Source organism: Aquarana catesbeiana, linkage group LG07 (assembly GCF_042186555.1).
Source record: "Aquarana catesbeiana isolate 2022-GZ linkage group LG07, ASM4218655v1, whole genome shotgun sequence".
Classification (NCBI taxonomy): domain Eukaryota; kingdom Metazoa; phylum Chordata; class Amphibia; order Anura; family Ranidae; genus Aquarana; species Aquarana catesbeiana.
In genome coordinates this window covers 17,136,476-17,155,443 of record NC_133330.1, presented here as the reverse complement: position 1 = coordinate 17,155,443, position 18,968 = coordinate 17,136,476, and the positions used below count along the sequence as shown (strand labels likewise).

Below are 18,968 nucleotides of genomic sequence, written 5' to 3'. Positions count from 1 at the left end.
CCCTGTCCAGGAAGAGGACTGACTTTAGCTTTTTTTTTTTTTTTTTTCTGGCCATAATAAACTGTCAGTGTTCCCACAGACACACCGATCGTATGCCCACCGCAACAAGCCAAGAGACAGGTAGCCAATTGTCAACAGGACCGGACCCCAAGCGCGGGTAGCAGACGTGTGTTTGGCATGCTACAAACGCACACTGTAAAAACACGACGCCCTACGACTGAAAAGGTTCTGGAGCAACCTTTGGGGCATTTATAGAGCAGCCCCAAAATGCAAGCGGGAACGCACATTTGTGCAATGCTCGGGTGTGAATTGAGGCTTTACAGTAAAAGCAGACCTTTGCTCCCCCCCCCCCTTTACGTAGCCTTACCCTGCGTTCCTCCCCATACACAAACACCCCCCCCCCCCCAAGCGCCTTGTAATACAATTAACCTAGGTCAGCGATAAGGAACCTTGGCACCCCAGATGTTTTGGAACTACATTTCCCATGATGCTCATGCATTCTGCAGTGGAGTTGAGCACCATGGGAAATGTAGTTCCAAAATATCTGGGGTGCCAAGGTTCACCATCACTGACCCACATTCAGTGCGATCTTCATGCAGTTTGGAGTGCGAATTTGCAGTGAGATTGTAACGCGATTGAAGCTTAAAATTGCATCACACCTCACTAAACACGCACAGGACCCTTTTTTTTTTTGACCGCATCAGAATCGCACTGCATAAATGTGAACGGCCTTCATAGAAAACAATGTTATTTTATTCGACATGCGAATTTCTGTGTTCTGGAACGCATCAGAAATGCATCAGTGTGAACCAGGGCTCAATGTTTTATTTGCTGGACCCACCAGTGATGACGAGTCAAAAGGGAAAAAAAAAAACAACATCTTCAGCGGGAGCAAAGACCACAATGAAAAGCTGAAAAACACAAAACAACAAAAAAAACACAACAAAAACACAACAAAAACACAACAAAAACACAACAAAAACACAACAAAAACACAACAAAAACACAACAAAAACACAACAAAAACACAACAAAAACACAACAAAAACACAACAAAAACACAACAAAAACACACGAATATTGGCCTTCTTTAACTTTTTACATATATTAAGTCTAAATACTGTTGTGCCCTTTGGGAGGGGTTCCCCTTTAATTGAGGAGGCAGTCTGTCCTCCATGCTGTGGTTGAACCGTTTGCAGCAGAAACATTTGATGTCACAGCGGAGTTGTCAGCACCGAAGCAAGTTATAGATCGGCGTATAAAGCAGAGACCATTCCCAACACATCTGGAGGAGATCCAGCACCGTCTCCGTCACTTACCCGCACACCGAGCGTGACTCAGGACACCTACACCAGAGCGATGGGCGGATAGAAGAGCAGAGAGAGAGAAGAAGAGCCGCCAGTGCAGGACTCACAGGAACTGCCCTGCCCAAAAAGGTCATCATTGTTTTACAACAGAGAACAGGCGGCTGTCGCTGGCAGCCCATTTCACAGCAGCGTTTCCTGCGTCTGTCTGTGTCGGCTCACTTCCCGTCATACACACTGACAGACCAGAGGATGCACAGAGAAGACAGACGCAGGAAACACAACCAGGCCGGGGGGCCAGAGGCTGCACAGAGAGGAGAGCCAACACACCGACAGGTCACGCTGGAGGCTGCAGACAGAAGACATAGTAAACATGGAGTAAACACATCAACAGCCCAGTGCTGGAGGCTACACAAAAGACACAGTATACACGCCGACAGGCCAAGCTGGAGGCTGCACAAAAGACAGTATACACACCAACAGGCCAAGCTGGAGGCTGCACAAAAGACAGTATACACACCAACAGGCCAAGCTGGAGGCTGCACAAAAGACAGTATACACACCAACAGGCCAAGCTGGAGGCTGCACAAAAGACAGTATACACACCAACAGGCCAAGCTGGAGGCTGCACAAAAGGCATAGCATACACACCAACAGGCCAAGCTGGAGGCTGCACAAAAGACACAGTATACACACCAACAGGCCAAGCTGGAGGCTGCACAAAAGGCATAGCATACACACCAACAGGCCAAGCTGAAGGCTGCACAAAAGACATAGTATACATACCAACAGGCCAAGCTGAAGGCTGCACAAAAGACACAGTATACACACCAACAGGCCAAGCTGGAGGCTGCACAAAAGACAGTATACCCACCGACAGGCCAAGCTGGAGGCTGCACAAAAGACACAGTACACACGCCGACAGGCCAAGCTGAAGGCTGCACAAAAGACATAGTATACATACCAACAGGCCAAGCTGAAGGCTGCACAAAAGACACAGTACACACGCCGACAGGCCAAGCTGAAGGCTGCACAAAAGACATAGTATACACGCCGACAGGCCAAGCTGGAGACTGCACAAAAGACAGTATACACACTGACAGGCCAAGTTGGAGGCTGCACAAAAGACCGTATACACACCGACAGGCCAAGCTGGAGGCTGCACAAAAGACAGTATACATGCCGACAGGCCAAGATGGAGGCTGCACAAAAGACATAGTATACACACCAACAGGCCAAGCTGGAGGCTGCATAAAAGACACAGTATACCCACCGACAGGCCAAGCTGGAGGCTGCACAGTGAAGATACGCAATAAACACACTGACTGAGGGGTGCACAAAGACAACAGATACAGAAAACACACCAACAAGCCTGAGGCTGCACAGAGAGGAAAGACACAGCAAGGCTAGGTTCACATCTATGCAGGTTGTGGTTGATGCATTTTCCCGGTGCGTTTTGCAGTGGGGTTTTTTTTTGCACACGCATGCGGAAGAAATAAGCAAAAACGTAGCGAAAGTCTACGGAACCAAAAACACAAAAAAGACAAACCAGAGGTTGCTGATCGAAGATACAGTAACCACACCAGCAGGTCAAGCTGGAGGCTGCACAGTGAAGATACCCAGTAAAACGCACCAACACAGAACGAGGGTGTCGATAGAAGAAGACACAGTAAAAAACACCGACAGGCCAAGCTGGAGGCAGCGCAGCGAAGAAACACAGCAAAAAGATAAATAAATAAAACGCAAAAGCAACAGACTGGAGGGGTGCACAGAGAAAACAGATACAGTAAACATACCAACAGGCCAACCCGAAGGCTGCACAATGAGGACAGACGCATTAAAAGCACCAACAGGCCGCGCCTGGGGCTGTACAGAGAGGAGAGATAAAGTAAACAAGCCAACAGGCCAGGCTGGAGGCTGAGCAAAGGAAACCACAGTACACACCGACAGGCCCAGAGGTTGCAGATAGACGACACAGTTAACACAGCAACAGGTCAAGCTGAAGGCTGCACAAAAGACACAGGAAATGCACCGACAGGCTAAGCTGGAGTCTACACAGTGAAGATACACAGTAAACACACAGACAGACCGAGGGGCGCACAGACAAGACAGATACAGCAAATACCCCAACAGGCCAAGCCAAAGACTGCACAGAGGAGAAATACCCTTACTGTGTTTACTTCACACCAAGAGCCCGAGGGGTGCACAGAGAAGACAGACACAGAAAGCACACCAACAGGCCAAGCCAAAGACTGCACAGAGGAGAAATGGAATACCCTTACTGTGTTTACTGCACACCAAGAGCCCGAGGGGTGCACAGAGAAGACAGACACAGAAAGAACACCAACAGGAAAAACTGAAGGCTGCACAATGAAGACAGACAGAAAAAAAAAAAAAAAAAAAAAGACAGGCCAGAGGCTGTACAGAGAAGACAGACAGTAAAACACGCCAACAGGCCACGCTGGAGGCTGCAGAGAGAAGACAGACGTAGTAAACACGGTAGAGACATACCAACAGCCCAGGCTGAAGGCTGCACAAAGACACAGTAAACGCACTGACAGATCAAATGTGAACAGAGAAGGCAGATACAGTGAAATCACCCAACAGGCCAAGCTGAAGGCTGCACAGAGAAGACAGACAGTAAAAAACACACCAACAGGCCAAGATATTGTAAACACAGAGCAACACACACCAACAGTCCAGGCTGGAGGCTGCACAGACACAGAAAAGAGATCAACAGGCCAAGCTGAAGGCTGCATAGTGAAGACAGACACAATAAAAATGCCAACAGACCAGAATATGAATGGAGAGGACACCAATAACGCACCAACAGACTGAAGGCTGCACAGTGAAGAGAAACAACTTAAAAACACCGGCATGACGGACGAGAGGCTGCGCAGGGAAGACAAACAAGGCCAGTTGTGTCAGTTACACCTCATTAGTGCCATACCCAGGGCCTGCAATATGTAATGGGTAAGAACTGGGATGGGGGTACACAAGTGAAGACAGAGGACATAATACATCCAGATACTCAGCCAGTCAACTCTCCAATATCAGTATAATGTGCGAAACCAGGGAACACAGGAGGAGGAGGAGGTTGAGGGTTTTACAGACCTAAAGCAGGTCAGCCAGAATAATAACCTCAGCCAATCAGCAGACAGATCTCTTATCCGAGACCTTTAAATATGACTTCTTCATATCTGACCAGAGGAGACCAAGAAATCCAACATTTAATAACAGTCAGCAAAGCTCTCTTCCCTGACTGATCACAAATCTTCTCTGCAGAGACGGGAAATACAAAAATAAGACAAAAAACGCAGCGAACCCTCGATGTGGATCTTTCGGTCGAGGTGAGAGGCCGGGTCACATGGCAGCTCGATCTTCCAGATCTGAACACAAAGAAGAAGTTTTCTTTTCGCTGGTTGTGAAGTGAAAGGAAATGAGTCAGGAGGAGTTCGCTAAGCTTTTCCTGGCTGATAAACTTCAGCGTTAGACAGGACGTTACACCATAGAGGAGGGACCGATGTTCTGTACACAGAGATATTCACAAACTTTCTACAAATCTGCATGGTGCCCCAAATATTACTCAGGTGAGAAGATATCGAGGGCGGGCCCCAGAGCTGACCGCCCCCCGCCAATACCGAAGACGGGCCCCAGAGCTGACCGCCCCCCGCCAATACCGAAGACGGGCCCCAGAGCTGACCGCCCGCCGCCAATACCGAAGGCGGGCCCCAGAGCTGACCGCCCGCCGCCAATACCGAAGGCGGGCCCCAGAGCTGACCGCCCGCCGCCAATACCGAAGGCGGGCCCCAGAGCTGACCGCCCGCCGCCAATACCGAAGGCGGGCCCCAGAGCTGACCGCCCGCCGCCAATACCGAAGGCGGGCCCCAGAGCTGACCGCCCGCCGCCAATACCGAAGGCGGGCCCCAGAGCTGACCGCCCGCCGCCAATATCGAAGGCGGGCCCCAGAGCTGACCGCCCGCCGCCAATATCGAGGGCGGGCCCCAGAGCTGACCGCCCGCCGCCAATATCGAGGGCAGGCCCCAGATCTGACCACCCGCCGCCAATATCAAGGGGAAGCCCGAGCTGACCGCCATCCTCCAATATTGAGGAGGGCCAGTCAAACCTATTTGCATTGATTCACGCCTTTAATAAATAAAACAAGATGAACTGAGTCTTGGCGTATGTCCAGCATTGCATCACATTTCCTGTATGCCAACATGTTTTGTGTACCAGGGGGCTTAGAGCAGGGGGTATGGTATAGGGAGAAGAAAAGGAAGAGTACAGAGAGGGTCTCAGCAGAGTGACAATGATCATTCCCTGACCAATGAGCAGGCTGGAGGTGGAGACATGACACAGGAAGCTGTGGGGTGGAGGGCTTTGTATGGAGTGAAGGGAGAATTGAGTCACCAACCAGAACACATGAACAGAACTCAACATATTTTGCAAGATAAACAAGTAACACACACTGGAGACGTTCTATTTATCTCTCCAGCCGAAGTTCTGCTGTATTGTAAACCACGGATGTCACCATCACACACAGCTGCTACTACTCCACCCAAACACCACACGGATCTCACTGGACTCCATAATATACCGGAGAACATACCCAGATTGTCTACAAAGGCTGATCTATGAGATCCACATGATTGGGAGCCGACATTCAGCTCAGAGCTCTCAGCTCTGCACTACACCAAAACCTTCTACACGTCTGTGCTTCATTATCGTGCTAAATGGTTGGTGTGTGTGTCAAATACGGCAAAGACCAGACAAGACAAAAACCCAGCACTTCAATACACCCCTATCCCTGCACTTTCTCCTCTACCCTGCACTGCTATAGCCTGCCCCCTATCCCAGCACCCCAATCCCTGCACTGCTCCCCTCTACACCCCCCCCCCCCAATCACTGCTATCCATCTTCCCTGCTATACCCTGCCCCCAATCCCTGCACTTCCCCCCTCTACCCCACCAAAAACTGCTCTCCCCCATCCCTACACCCCCTGGCCCCCCCCCCCCCCCCCCCAACCACTTTTCCCCTATCCCCCATACTCACTGCTCCCCCCCCCCACAACCACTACTCCCCCATGAAACCATTACCCCCCCCCCCCCCATCACTGCTCTCCCCCATTTCTGCATTGCAATTCCCTGCCCCCCTCAGTCGCTGCACTCACTGCTCGCCCCCATTCCCTGTACTTCCCCTCTACCCCACCAAAACTGCTCTCCTCCCCCATTCCTGCAGTGTACACCGCCCCCCAAATCACTGCTCTTCCCCTGCAACCACTATTCCCTTACTCACTGCCCCCCCCCCCCCCCTTTCCCAATCACTACTCTTCCCCTTCCCTGCACTGCCATACCCTGCCACCAATCCCAGCACTCACTGCTACCCTACCCACCCCAATCCCTGCACTTCCCCCTCTACCCCACCAAAACTGCTCTCCCCCTATCCCTACATTGTACACCCCCCAGCCGTCCTCCCAATCAATGCTTTTCCCCTGAAACCACTACTCCCCAACCCCAAAACTCACTATACCCCCTGCAACCACTACCCCCCCATGAAACCATTACTCCCCCCCCCCATCACTGCCCCCCCCATTCCTGCACTGCTATTCTCTGCCCCACCCCCCATCTCTGCACTACTACCCCCCCCCCCCCCCACAAATCGCTGCAATCACTGCTCTCCTACATCCCTGCACTGTACACCCCATGCCCCCGCCAAATCACTGCTCTTCCCCTGCAACCACTATCCCCCCCCCCCTTCCTGCACTGCTATTCCCTGCCCCGCCCCCCCCCCCCCCCAAATCACTGCACTCACTGCTCTCCCCATCCCTGCACAGCTATTCCCTGCGACAGCCCCCCATCACTGTTCTCCCCCTACAACCACTACACCTCCATCCCTGCAAAGCTACCCCCCTTCTCTGCACAGCCTCATCTAGCCCCCACCTCCCTTTCATTGCTCTGCCCCTCTGCAACCACTACTTTCCCCTATCCCTGCACTCACTGCTCCCCCTAATCTCTGCACTTCTCACCCCTACTACCCCATCCCCACATTCACTGCTCTCCCCCATCTCTGCAATACTTCCATCTCCCCCTCAACTCTTCACCCCTATACTGTCCCCTAACCCCCCCATCCCCACACTCAATACTTTCTCATCCCCGCATTACTCCAAACTCACACGGCTCCTCCATCTCAACAATGCTCCCCCCAAACTTGCACAGCTCCCCTCATCCCTCCACCATACAACCTGTCAGATAAACTCTCCCACAACTTTCCATTATCTTATGTGTGGGTGATGAGAGATGCATGCTGGGAGCTCCTCTGTGTAGGCTGCAGAATGAGGAAGGGCATTTACACAATATGACAAGAGAAAGTCCTCAGTATAAACCCAGCAAGTCCCGTGTAGGAGAATCTTGTGTGTTCCAGTGCAGAACACAGAGCAGGAAAGGGTCTGGTTGCCATGGGTAACAACATCCTTGATCACAGCCCACGTATGAATCGTTTCTGAGCATAAAAACAAGCAGACTGGAGGAATTCCGGGACTGCGGGGGGGCAATTCACTAAGAGAAATACCTTGTGAGGGTTTTTTCTTCAAAAGTGGTCAATTCACTAAAATATGTGCGTTATTTGACAATGAGTTATATATTTATGTTTTGAGTTATTTGGTGGTAAAGGTCATTTTTTGTTATCAAAATAAGAAACATGTTATATTATTTACCTGCTCTGTGCAATGATTGCGCAGATTGGCCCCCTTACCATCGCTCCCGACTCCTCCCCCCTGCCCAGTGTCCCCATAACATCTTCTCTCGGGCCCCCTGCCATCGCTCCTGACTCCTCCCCATAACATACCGCTTGCTATGGGGGCACTCGTGCTTGCTTGCCTCAGAGTCACGTTCCATCTCTTCTGTGTGTGCCCCCATAGCAAGTCACTTCCTATGGGGGGGGGGCACACCTGTGGGCTCACTGCAGACGGGAAAGTGCTGAATCGAGATAGGACTCCGGTAAGGTACTGTATACATCCAGTCCCGGACCACCCCATAGATTTATTGTTACAGGGTGGCCCCTCCTGTGCAAGATCACATAAACCGTATATACTCGAGTATAAGCTAAGTTTTTAAGCACTTCTTTTGTGCTGAAAATGTCCCCCCTCGGCTTATACTCGAGTCAAGCACTTTTCTGCAGCAGAGAATGACATTTTCCGAACCGATTTTGGGGCCCCGTATCTCAGGGCCACTTGGTGCTAGGAACCCCAAATTTGGGGTGCAAAGCCAGTGGAACTAGCACTACAAGATAGTGCTAGGAGCCCCAGCTTTGGCTATCTTGTAGTGCTAGTTCCACTGGCTTTGCACCCCAAATTTGGGGTTCCTAGCACTAAGTGGCCCCGAGATACGGGGCCCCAAAGTCGGTTCGGAAAATGTCGTTCTCTGCTGCAGAAAAGTGCTTGACATTTTCCGAAGTGAATTTGGGGCCCCGTATGTCGGGGCCACTTCGTGCTAGGAACCTCAGGTTTGGATATGTTGTAGTGCTAAATCCACTGGGTTTGCACACCAAATTTGGGGTTCCTAGTACCAAGTGGCCCCAAGATACGGGGCCCCAAATTCGGTCAACTGTGTCCATCTGCAGCAATGTCATTTTCGGACCCTTTGGGTCCAGAGACCCCAAATTTTGGCTGCAGCTAGGGGGGCATCTAGGAACCCTTAACTACTGAGTTTGACGTTCAGGGGACCTATGGCTGCAAATGGTCACAGTGACCCTAGGCTTATACTCGAGTCAATAAGTTTTCCTAGTTTTTTTGTGGTAAAATTAGGTGCCTCGGCTTATATTCAGGTCGGCTTATATTTTGGTATATACGGTGTACGTAATGCAGCACTTCCGCCTCTTCTGCTGTTATTTAATCACAGCAGAAGTCGATCTGCAGGTACCGGGCACTGGATGTCGGCCGGCACCCGCAGATCATCGGTAACACACACAGAACAGGGATCTGTAACCCTATGTAAACAAAGCAGATCTCCATTCTGACAGGGGGGGGGGGATGGAGTTCCTGGAAAGCAGGGAATAAAATCCATCACTTCCCCTAGTAAAAGCAGCGCACACAGTACACAAAAACACCGGCTAGGCACACATTTAACCCTTTGATCGCCCTAGATCAAAGATATGCAATTAGCGGACCTCCAGCTGTTGCAGAACTACAAGTCCCATGAGGCATAGCAAGACTGACAGCCTCAAGCATGACACCCAGAGGCAGAGGCATGATGGGACTTGTAGTTTTGCAACAGCTGGAGGTCTGCTAATTGCATATCCCTGCCCTAGATGTTTAACGCCTTCCCAGCCAGTGTCATTAGTACAGTTACAGTGCGTATTTTTAGCACCGATCACTGTATTAGTGTCAGTGGTTCCCACAAAGTGTCAGTTAGTGACCGATCGTCCGCTGCAATCTCTCAGTGCTGCTATAAGTCGCTAATCGCCACCATTACTAGTATAAAATATATAAAAAGTCCATAAATCTATCCCCTATTTAGTAGATGCTAAAATTGTTGCATAAACCAATATACACTTATTGGGATTTTTTTTACCAAAAACATGTAGCAGAATACATATTGGCCTAAATTTATAAAGAAATTTGATTTTTTACATTTTTTTTTTTTTATTGGATGTGTTTTATAGCGGAAAGCAAAAAGTTTTTTTTTTTTCTTTTCAAAATTGTCTTTTTTTTGTTTATAGCACAAAAAATATTTGCAGAGGTGATCAAATACCACCAAATCAAATTTGTTTTTTTTTTTTTTTTTTATTGGATATGTTTTATAGCAGAAAGTAAAATAGTGTTTTTTTTTCTTCAAAATTGTTGTTTTTTTTGTTTATATTGCAAAAAATAAAAAATGCAGAGGTGATCAATTACCACCAAAAGAAAGCTCTATTTGTGGGGAAAAAAAAAAAGACGTTAATTTTATTTGGGTACAGCGTCGCACACCTGCGCAATTGTCAGTTAAAGTAACGCAGTGTCATATCGCAAAAGATGGCCTGGTCAATAAAATTGACGTCTTTTTTTCCCCACAAATAGAGGAGCTTTCTTTTGGTGGTATTTGATCACCTCTGGGATTTTATTTTTTGCGCTATAAACAAAAAAAAAAATACAATTTGGAAAAATTAAAAAAAGCAGGGGTAAATCTTCCGGAGGGAGGTGAAGGGCGTAATACAATTATTGGGATTTTTAATTTTTTTTTACCTTAAAAGCATTCTCTGCATTAGGCCCCTTTCACACGATCGGACCGTTCAGGTCCGCCTGTCAGTTTTGTCGGCGGACCTCAACGGGCGCTCCATGTTAGCCTATGGAGCGACGGATGTCAGCGGAGATTCCGCTGACATCCGAACCGGTCCGATCCGCTAAAAGCAGATGAATGGCCCTACGTCCAGGTCGGATCGGGTGAGATCTGATGAAAACGGACATGCTGTCTGTAATCATCCGATCCCTCCATAGGCGGCAGCGGAGCCTGACAAGCCCCTCCCCGCTCAGTGAGCAGAGAGGGACCTGTCATCCGCCGGCACAGATCTCCCGCTGAGCCGGCGGACCGAGGCGGGCTCTGTGGAAGCGGAGTCCGCCTCGTGTGAAAGGGGCCTAAGGGTAAAAAAAAAAAATCTTCTCTATGCAGTCCCACTCCCCCTACTTACCTGAGCCCGAGTCTCCTCACTAGACAGAGGCAGCAGAAGCCATTGGCAACAAGACGGGAGCGAGGGGGCGGGGCCAGGCCGCTCTGTGTCAATGGACACACAGAGTTCGGCTGCAAGCAGCTTGCTTTGGGGGCACTTGGCCGGGGGGGAGAGGGGGGTGTTGGGGATAGTCAGGAGCGATGTCAGGGGACCTAAGAAGAGGGGAATCGGGGCTGCTCTGTGTAAAACCATTACACAGAGCAGGTGTTTCATCAGATTTGGTGACCCGTCAGAATGTGTAACAGATGTGATAATTTAAGAAAAAATAAAGCTGTTACACTTGCCGGTGTTTTGTCAGATTAGGCGACCCGTCAGAATGTAACGGAAGTGACGTTCCGTCACCGCCATCTTGCTACACCCAGCACTCCTCCACAGTAAGGGTACACTGAGAAGGGAGAAAGCGGACATCTTGTTACACCCACCGGGGTTTTGCATTTTACACTTATTTTTAACAGTAAACTGAGTTTATATAGTGAAATACAGTATTTAGAACTCCGTCTGACTGGTTAGATGTTGAATTCTAAAAGCAGCGGCGAGCTGTGCTCATCTCACAGGTTTGCTAATCTGACAAAAGTTTGCTGCTTTTAAAATCCAACATCTAACCAGTCAGACGGAGTTCTAAGTACTGTATTTCACTATATAAACTCACTTTACTGTTAAAAATAAGTGTAAAATGCAAAACTGCGGTAGGTGTAACAAGATATCCGCTTTCCCCCTTCTTAGTGTATCCTTACTATGGAGGAGTGCGGGGTGTAGAAAATGGCGACGACGGAACGTCACTTCCGTTACATTCTGACGGGTCGCCTAATCTGACGAAACACCAGCAAGTGTAACAGCTTTATTTTTTCTTAAATTATCCTTTGGAATTAGAATTTTTAGAGGCTACGGCACCAGAGAAAGCGAATTCTATGAATGGAGAAATATGATGAAAGTCTCCTAAGTGCTCTTCACAGAACAATCTCCCTCCAGTACAATGTTACAATGTAGTCACATCCCGGCACTCAGTGAAGAACATCCACACACCGATACATTGTATACTTTGTACCCGACTGACCACTGCAGAGTTCCCCTCATTGTTACTTTGTACGTTCCGAACGACTGACTACACCAGGAGATCAATAATCAATGTGTGTTCCTTTTAGTGAATTGACTTTAATGATCGATCGCATTTTTTCAAAGTATTTATCTGACACATTTATTGAATTTGTGGTAATTTATCTCAAACTTGGTATCGGACATTGATGAACGGACTTACTGCATGATGGGAAATTTCCAAAGACACAAATAGGGTGTGATGATAGTCTGAATTCACCCCGGGTCACAACGAACGAACTCATTCCACACCTGCAATGCGTTTCATGTCCCGGATTTCGGTCACATCACTAAACCCATCACATCTCCTCCATCCAGATTCTACAGAAATACCATTCAGTGTCACAATCCACCAAAAGACATACAATATGGCACTCCTCCAGAGACTGATAGGACCCCGCCTGCAGGGTCTCCTCAAGGGACTACGACAGGCTCCCTCTTCCTGCAGGGTCTCCTCTGCAAGTAATGATGGGTCCCCTCCTGCACTGTCCCCTCCAGGGGCTCCAACAGGACCCCTCCTGTATTGCCCCCCCAGAAATTCCAACAGGACCCCCCCGCTTTGCCCCCTCCAGAAACTCCAACAGGACCCCCTCCTGCATTGCCCCCTCCAGAAACTCCAACAGGACCCCCTCCTGCATTGCCCCCTCCAGGGACGCCAACAGGACCCCCTCCTGCATTGCCCCCTCCAGGGACGCCAACAGGACCCCCTCCTGCATTGCCCCCTCCAGGGACGCCAACAGGATCCCCTCCTGCACTGCCCCCTCCAGGGACTCCAACAGGACCCCCTCCTGCATTGCCCCCTCCAGAAACTCCAACAGGACCCCTAATGCATTGCCCCCTCCAGGGACGCCAACAGGACCCCCTCCTGCATTGCCCCCTCCAGGGATGCCAACAGGACCCCCTCCTGCATTGCCCCCTCCAGAAACTCCAACAGGACCCCTAATGCATTGCCCCCTCCAGGGATGCCAACAGGACCCCCTCCTGCATTGCCCCCTCCAGGGACGCCAACAGGACCCCCTCCTGCATTGCGCCCTCCAGGGACTCCAACAGGACCCCTCCTGCACTGCCCCCTCCAGGGACGCCAACAGGACCCCCTCCTGCACTGCCCCCTCCAGGGACGCCAACAGGACCCCCTCCTGCATTGCCCCCTCCAGGGAACCCAACAGGACCCCCTCCTGCATTGCCCCCTCCAGGGAACCCAACAGGACCCCCTCCTGCATTGCCCCCTCCAGGGACGCCAACAGGACCCCCTCCTGCATTGCCCCCTCCAGGGACGCCAACAGGACCCCCTCCTGCATTGCGCCCTCCAGGGACTCCAACAGGACCCCTCCTGCACTGCCCCCTCCAGGGACGCCAACAGGACCCCCTCCTGCACTGCCCCCTCCAGGGACTCCACCAGGACCCCCTCCTGCATTGCCCCCTCCAGAAACTCCAACAGGACCCCTAATGCATTGCCCCCTCCAGGGACTCCAACAGTACCCCCTTCTGCACCGCCCCCTCCAGAAACTCCAACAGGACCCCTAATGCATTGCCCCCTCCAGGGACGCCAACAGGACCCCCTCCTGCATTGCCCCCTCCAGGGATGCCAACAGGACCCCCTCCTGCATTGCCCCCTCCAGGGATGCCAACAGGACCCCCTCCTGCATTGCCCCCTCCAGGGATGCCAACAGGACCCCCTCCTGCATTGCCCCCTCCAGGGATGCCAACAGGACCCCCTCCTGCATTGCCCCCTCCAGGGATGCCAACAGGACCCCCTCCTGCACTGCCCCCTCCAGGGACGCCAACAGGACCCCCTCCTGCACTGCCCCCTCCAAGGACGCCAACAGGAACCCCTCCTGCACTGCCCCCTCCAGGGACGCCAACAGGAACCCCTCCTGCACTGCCCCCTCCAGGGACTCCAACAGGACCCCCTCCTGCACTGCCCCCTCCAGAAACTCAAACTGGACCCCCTTCTGCATTGCCCCCTCCAGAAACTCCAACTGGACCCCTTCTGCATTGCCCCCTCCAGGAACTCCAACAGGACCTCTTCTGGTGCATTTCCTCCAGGGACTCTGATATAACCCTTCCTGGAGATTCCAAAGTAATTTCCCAGCATCCTTTACTTCAGGCCCCATCAGTGAGCAAATAAAAACACAACTATCAATGTTCACAGAACACAAGAGGTGCCCAACCTGGTTCCCGGGATCACACGCTGGCCACCACTTCCCAAATCTCTGTACAAGTTGAACCCAAGACTAACAAACGTGGCTGTGCACATAGCTGGAAGTCAAACACGACCGGTCATACAGGCAGGCCTCCTGCATTAATTTAAGACCCAATGCCAAAAATGAAAAAACAAACAGCTTTGCAGTGTGGCTCTACTGCTTTGTTTTATAATTCCTGGAGTTGCTTGTTAACTCCACGAATGAGGAATAAGGTGTAATACCTGACGCGTTTCTCTGGCTCTCTCCCCCTCCACTGTCCTGTGTGCAGTCCCTGGATGTCGTTATATGCAAAGCATATATTTATATTCTAATATATAGTTGTTTTTTTTTTTTTTTTTAACATCAATTTCAGCCAAGTGTATCCTGAATTTTCAGTACCGACATTTACATTTCGGTGCACCACTAGTACAAACATTTCCGTCACCATAAGGTAAAGCGGAACTCTTCTCAGCAGACCGGAATATTGCAAACACAATACAGGAAGGACAATTCATAGACTTAATTTTCTCCTGGGAGGCGGAGAGTGACGCAGTGTTTCAGGAAAAAGAAAAGTACACAAGTGGGCGGGGCTTATGTGGAAGGAGGCGGGGATTCATCATATGAATACAAGAGCAACACTTCAATTGTGCTCCTCTACAGCATTTAGGAGCCGGGAGGAGCCGTGTTATACGGTCAGCTTGGCCCGCACAAACTAAACCAAAACTAAAGATAAGCTTGAAGGATAAAGAAAGATGTTCTATGGTCCCTCTCTCCGATATTAAGGACTAGCAACAAGCACAATCGTTCACAATCGCTCACATCTGCATTTACATAGGTAACGCCCACATGTGGTGCCGAAACCCCATGATTGAAAGAACTGAAATCCAATAAATGAAAGGTGAGCCAAGGACAGGGGGGGAAGAAAAATGCTAGAGGATGTTGGGACGTCCTGCAGCCAGGAAATGGGGGCGGGGCTCTGTCTGACTTGCTGCAGCTTCTACTGCACATGGTGAGAAGCGCACAGTGTGCGGTGAAATTAGAGGAAGCCTTCAGTCCAGCAGAGGAGCCGCTACAACTGTGCAAGACTGAAGAGGAAGGCCGGGAGGGAGGAGGTCAGTTGCACAGACTGCAGCATGAGAAGTGAGAATCCAAGAGAAGTAAAAAATTGCAGCAGCAGGAAACTCCAGTGACCGTCGCCACCGCCAATTCCTGCAGACCGTCGCCACCGCCAATTCCTGCAGACCAGTGCCTGGAGTCCAGCAGGCTTCACCTATAACCAGTTCAGGAGAATCCGGCCCTTTAATAAGCACGCACTCTAATATAGATGGCTCGGTCTTCCTGGTGATCCCGGAGTCTTCCTGGTTGGTCGTCTCTTCAAGGCGTTCTCCATTCTCACACCTCCTCAGAGAAGGTGAACATTCCTCCCGGCTCTGCAGCTCATCAATAAAAACAGAAACTGCCACCAGCGCTGCACCTCATCCGGGACAGGCGACACTTCCTCATACCAGACCTGTCACTGCTGACTGATCCTTCTGGAAATGCTGGTTGCCTGGCTGATCTTATGCCACTGACTTGACATATACCACAGCGCTGTACAGAGAACACTGAGCCAGTGACATCAGTCTCTGTACCAGAGGAGCTTACGCTCTAATGTCCCCTCACAGTCATAGACTGCTAGTATTAGAGTGTAAGCTCCTCTGTAGAGCTTACACTCTAATGTCCCCCCCCCCCACACACAGTCACATACTGTTAGAGTGTAAGCTCCTCTGGTACAGAGACTGATGTGACTGGCTCAGTGTTCTCTGTACAGCACTGCGGTATATGTCAGAGCTATATAAATGTATAATAATAATAATAATAATAATAATAATAATGTGTGACTGTGGGGGGACATTAGAGTGTAAGCTCCTCTGGTACAGAGACTGATGTGACTGGCTCAATGTTCTCTGTACAGCACTGCGGTATGTGTCAGAGCTATATAAATGTATAATAATAATAATAGTGTGTGACTGTGGGGGGACATTAGAGTGTAAGTTCCTCTGGTTCCCAGTACAACACTGGGAAATATGTCAGTACTATAAATGAGTAAATCCTGTGCAGGCAGTAAGTAGTCACGCTATTTTTATTATACATTTATATAGCTCTGACATATACCGCAGTGCTGTACAGAGAACACTGAGCTAGGAACATCAATCTCTGCACCAGAGGAGCTTACACTCTAATGTCCCCTCACAGTCACACGCTATTATTATTATACATTTATATAGCTCTGACATATACCACAGCGCTGTACAGAGAACACTGAGCCAGTCAACATCAGTCTCTGTATCGGAGGAGCTTACACTCTAATGCCCCCCCCCCCCACCAGTCACACACTGTACCAGAGGAACTTGCACTATAATACTAGCAGTCTATGAATGTGGGGGGGGGGGGCATTAGAGTGTCAGCTCCTCTGGTGCAGAGACTGATATGACTGGCTCAGTGTTCTCTGTACAGCACTGCAGTATATGTCAGAGCTATATAAGCTTTATAACTATATAGTAATAGTGTGTGACTACCTACTACTTGCTCAGGATTTACTCATTTATAGCACTGACATATTTCCTCAGTGTTTTACAGGGAAGCATAGGAGCTTACACTCTAATGTGCCCCCCCCCCATAGTCACATGCTGTTATTAGAGTGTAAGCTCCTCTGGTACAGAGACTGATGTGACTGGCTCAATGTCCTCTGTACAGCACTGTAAAAAATGCAAAATATATATTATGTGTGACAACGGAGGAACATTATACATTTAGCTCTGACATATACCATGGTGCTGCACAGAGAACGCTGAGTCAGTCACATCAGTCTCTGCACCAGAGGAGCTCACACTCTAATATCCCGCCACTGTCACATACAGGGCCTATGAGAAAGTTTTGGACTGTCGGAAGGTAAAACGTAAACTCAACTGACAATGACCTGAGCTCTGTGTAACCCCCTGCAGGGGACCCCCGACACCCCTCTCTACAGGGGTCAGTAGGCATGTCCTTTCTTGAACCTGGGCGGAGTCACGTGTCTCTCCCCCCCCTTTGTATAAACCAAAATCACATCCAAGCTTCAAAAGCGGCTCTGGATGGGATGGAGGGCTATAGCAGTCCTTGTAGTACCGACACGGAGAAAGCTTTCAGCGAGGAAAAGACCATAAGGAAGCTCCAGCATCACCAGCAGATGTGTTCCAGGACCATCAGACTATGAAGGGAAGGGAGAGGGGCAGAGCGATGCAGCAGGTGAGGCGGGTGTTGGGTGGTACAGGAGGGGGACAGCCACACCGCTGCTTCTCACACAGACTACAAAGTCAGGCAAGTAGTATCCTGAGGAGGCGAGTATTGGCAGCCCTGCACTCTGTACCACTGAAGGACACCCGGGAACGCCCAACAGGCCCAACCACCCTGACAGCCGCAACCCCCCCCCCCCCCCCCGACACCCGGGGACACGCCACACAGCCGCAAACCACCCCGACACGCCACACTGCCGCAAACCACCCCGACACGCCACACTGCCGCAAACCACCCCGACACGCCACACAGCCGCAAACCACCCCGACACGCCACACAGCCGCAAACCACCCCGACACGCCACACAGCCGCAAACCACCCCGACACGCCACACAGCCGCAAACCACCCCGACACGCCACACAGCCGCAAACCACCCCGACACGCCACACAGCCGCAAACCACCCCGACACGCCACACAGCCGCAAACCACCCCGACACGCCACACAGCCGCAAACCACCCCGACACGCCACACAGCCGCAAACCACCCCGACACGCCACACAGCCGCAAACCACCCCGACACGCCACACAGCCGCAAACCACCCCGACACGCCACACAGCCGCAAACCACCCCGACACGCCACACAGCCGCAAACCACCCCGACACGCCACACAGCCGCAAACCACCCCGACACGCCACACAGCCGCAAACCACCCCGACACGCCACACAGCCGCAAACCACCCCGACACGCCACACAGCCGCAAACCACCCCGACACGCCACACAGCCGCAAACCACCCCGACACGCCACACAGCCGCAAACCACCCCGACACGCCACACAGCCGCAAACCACCCCGACACGCCACACAGCCGCAAACCACCCCGACACGCCACACAGCCGCAAACCACCCCTGCAGGTGTCAGATCTCAGCGGCGTGGAGCTGTCATTCCCACAGAATTACAATAAAGCGTCATATAAGCAGCAGTGCATTATGGGAGAACAATATGAGGCGGTCATTGCTGTCACCTCTCATACTGATCCTCAACCAGGTCGGTACATCAGCCAGGTAAGTATCATTTTATTAGGAGTGAGCGATGGCAGCCTCATGACAGGTTCCCATGAGGTGAACGTCTCCAGCAGCTGATGAGGTTCTGTCTTCTGGTGGTCTGATATCGGGGGATGGGGGGGGGGGGGATCTCAGAGTTTTCACTATTAGCCGATTTGTAAGGGAACAGAAGCAGCCTGGGACAGGAAGTGAGGGGAAATCCCAGCGGGGACACCGGACCAAACCCTTCCCACTCCACCCAGAGCGGAGAAGGAAGGATCGGCTGGGGGAAGTGGGAGGAGGGGAGAAGGAAGGATCGGTTGGGAGGAGCGGAGAAGGAAGGATCGGTTGGGGAAGTGGGAGGAGGGGAGAAGGAAGGATCGGTTG

At 51.0% G+C, this 18,968-nt stretch overlaps 1 protein-coding gene across 3 annotated transcripts in view; it reads right to left on the bottom strand.

The window, feature by feature from the left end:
• RHOA (ras homolog family member A) overlaps nucleotides 1-18,968 on the bottom strand; it is a 32,354-nt gene that overhangs the window by 9,846 nt on the left and 3,540 nt on the right. Inside the window, exon 1 of one of the 3 annotated variants that reach the window (XM_073591699.1) lies at nucleotides 4,630-4,767. The exons of 1 other annotated variant lie outside the window; for it this stretch is intronic. The gene's annotated coding sequence lies outside the window, so the exon portion shown is untranslated. Of the gene's footprint in view, nucleotides 1-1,319; nucleotides 1,342-4,629; nucleotides 4,768-18,968 lie in introns of those variants that run through there. One more of the 3 variants, XM_073591700.1, reaches the window with a different exon arrangement.